At 32.2% G+C, this 3,536-nt stretch overlaps 1 pseudogene; it reads left to right on the forward strand.

The window, feature by feature from the left end:
* The first annotated feature begins 2,917 nt into the window (after window positions 1–2,917).
* On the forward strand, window positions 2,918–3,046 carry LOC149571654 (U6atac minor spliceosomal RNA; annotated as a pseudogene).
* Window positions 3,047–3,536: the final 490 nt, after the last annotated feature.

The raw sequence follows: 3,536 nt of genomic DNA on the forward strand, positions 1-3,536 counted from the left end.
AGATATTTCTCTTTGCATGTCCATAAGATGGATCTAGCTTTTTGGCCTCCATGATTTTTCCTTGCCTCTATTCTTTGCTTCATCCATGTGACAGGTTTATGCATGTAGGTGTTCTTGGGAGATTAGTTTTTCACCTAATAGATAACATTCTTGATTGAATCTATATTTTCACTTAGTCATCATCAGATGGTGTTTGCCATAGCTCCAGGACCTAGTCATGATTGAATCCTAGTCCAACTCAGTTGTGAACCTGAACAAGAAGAGGGAACCTACCATCATAGAGATGGAAATAGAGCCCATTAGTTTCCATTTAGTAGAGCACCATTTTTGGACCATGTCCACCATAGGCTAGAAAGGGACAAACTTTCCAACAAGGCTAGGGGTAAAACTTGAGGAGATCGAATTCACCACTAAATCTGGAAATGAAATCTGGGGTCCAATGGGACCTGAGGAGAACATGGGGTTTTTTATCAAATTCCACAAGAATATTTGAACCAAAAAAATCCCCAAACTAATTTGGCCTATGACATGTTGATGAAGTGGTATCATTTGAGGGGATGCTCAAGGATTTGGAGCCCAAGCAGGTGTAGTCATCAAGGATAGAGCCAAAATCTGCTAGGACAATAACAACCATTTGCAGAAGAAAGTGACTATTTGGGGATTTTGCCACCACTTCCAAATCTAGGAAGTTAGGGGTAAGATACAGAGTGGGGGGGGGGGGGATCCATCCTTCCTAATATTGAGAGGGCATGGAGGTGGGATGGGGGTGGCATCACAGTTGTAGGCAACAGGAAGGCGGGAAAGTTGCAGAGAGAAATTAGAGATGTGTGGGTTGACTTTTCTTTTTCTTGACCATTATTATGGTTGTTAAATATGAATGAGTTTTTTTTCTCAACATGTTAGGTTATTGTTATGGGAACCATTTTCATTTTTCTTTAGCATACATTTCTTGTGGTTAATTCACTCCTTGCATCCTCTTCATTGAATCTAAAAAGATCTCTCTCATATTGTCTTTTAAATCTGATGCATATATATGATTTCTAATTATACTTTCAGCACACATCTTTTTCATATTTGATGTACTCTATTTAATTTCAAAATACATAATGTGGATGTAAGTATATTGATTAGAGTGGTTTTGTATGATATTTGTTTATTTGACCATCTTTGATGCATATGTTGATGTCTTGTGACTGGTGTCTTCAATGATATTTAATTTTCATATTTGATGCAATCTATGTTGAATTTTTGGATACATGTAATGTGGCTATATGTATATTGATTTGTGTGAGTTTGTTTTATATTTATTTATATGACCATCTTCATTGCATACTGTGGTCTCAAAACTTCTTATGTAGTCTTATAAATCTGATGCATATATCTGATTTTTTATTATACTTTCATAGGTCTGATTATAGTTACTCATACTTTAATTTTTCCATAAAATTTTATTAAGGTCTAATATTATATGGTTGAGTATTTTTTACCCCTTTTTGTTTTTTTCATTAGCATGGCTCAAGAAATGCAAGTCAGATATGCACCTTCTTCTACAATAGGGTGCTATGGACTAGAGATATGAAGCACAAATTCCTTGAGTTGCTTCAACAGAAAGCATAGCTTGGTTGAAAAGGTGAAGGTGGTTTCAAAAAGGAAGCTTGGACTTCCATTGAAAGGAAATTCAATGATGAGCTAAAGAAAAATTTGACCAACGATAATTTGAAGAATAAATTGAAAACATGGAAAGTGAGATTTAGAGTAATGAAAGATTTAAGAAATACAAGTGGCTTTTTCTTGGAATGAAGGTACACAATGTGTGGATGCTGAAGATAGTGTTTGGAATGAGTTGTTGAAGGTAAAATGATAAATAATAATCATTTTGTTTAACTTTATGTTTGTAAAGTTAGTATTGAAAGACAACTAACCATTTCAATTGTTTCCCAAATTGTAGAGAAAAGAATTCAAAAATGCAAAAGTGTATAAAAGGAAGCCATTCCAATACTATATAATGAGTTAGCCTTCATTGTGGGAAATGACATGGAAGAAGGTACTACAGCTGCCATGGCTTAGGAGACAGAAGATGGGAACATTATAGATAAGGCCATTGATCTTGATTATGATGGGGATTTCAGTATACCAATTGATGTTGATAGTCATTTGCATGAAGAATTTTCTCAATCCAACCAATTAAGTGCAAGTGGTCATCAAAGAATATTGCCATCTTCATCAAGGAAGGGAAAGAGAAAGAAGGTGAGCATGGCTCTTTTGATGGATACCATTTGTGAAGCCATGAATAGGATCCATGAGTGCATGTTAAAGCATTACATTATCAGAGTGGATGAAGAGGATTCTAAATCTGTTGGATAGAAAATATATGATGCCCTCAAAGGAATTCCTGGGATTAGTGAGTATTTGATGATAAAGGCCTATGATAATTTTTTGGTTGAAGCCAAAAGAGTAAAAAGGCTTCTTGGGAATGGCCGAGGGGTAGAGAGTTAGATACATACAACTTAAGTATGGAGGACTCTAGAGTCTTTGTAAAAACTATTTCTATTTTCTATTGTAGGGACATGGTGGATGTGGATTCTTTGATTGGGCTAGTGATGCACAGGCAACAAGTATAGTGCATGATGATGGAGTAGAATGCAAGTGTTGCAATAGTCCAAAGGCTAAAATTTACTATCTTCTTTGCCTTTTAATTACATTTATTTGTTGGGAACATATGCAAAAACATTAATAGCTATAATTTGTATAAGGATTTTTATTAATGACAAAATGACTAATATTGGACTTGATATCTATTATAAACTTTTGTTAAAATTATCTTTAAAAATAAATCTTATCTTTAGCCTTCTAAATAAGACTATGTTCAAATATCATATATTTTATTTTTTATTTTTTATTTAAAAATAAAATGATTGTGTTTATAGAAAAGGAGAGAGGGTTGGCATCTTCCTTGATAAGGATGGGAATAGTCTTCAGACTTTCCTTCAAACACGATTAAGACTCTCTATCATTGATGGATCTTACCGAAAAATAAAATGATTTTAGTTTTGCTATTATATTCAACTTTTTTATTTATATTTAACATAATTTTTTTTTTACTCTTTATGCATACAATAGTATTTATAATCAAATTCTTGAAATGCAACTAAGATTTTTAAAAAATGTTGTCCAATATTTATAATTTAAAATTTTAACTTTTGACTTCTTTAACAAACAAACATATATTTAAAAATCACGTTTACAATGGAAGCAATTTGTAGACAATATTGAATATAATTTTAAAATAACAAGATTTAAATCTAATGAATTTAAAAGGTTGTGACATACCTTTCTTATGATAAAGTCAATTTATAATGAAGAGGATAGTAAATTAATTTGACTTATAAAAATTAACAAAAAAAACATTTTTTAGCCAATAGGCTATTTGTGGGAACTTTGTTCTCAAAAATTAATTTTTTGACGAAAATTTTGTCAATCAGTTGTTAGTTTGGCTAGAAAATTAAAAATTGTTCCTATTAATTATTTACCAGCCA

This window comes from Cupressus sempervirens, chromosome 2 (assembly GCF_028749045.1).
Source record: "Cupressus sempervirens isolate cs-2001-9-10 chromosome 2, ASM2874904v1, whole genome shotgun sequence".
Classification (NCBI taxonomy): Eukaryota; Viridiplantae; Streptophyta; class Pinopsida; order Cupressales; family Cupressaceae; genus Cupressus; species Cupressus sempervirens.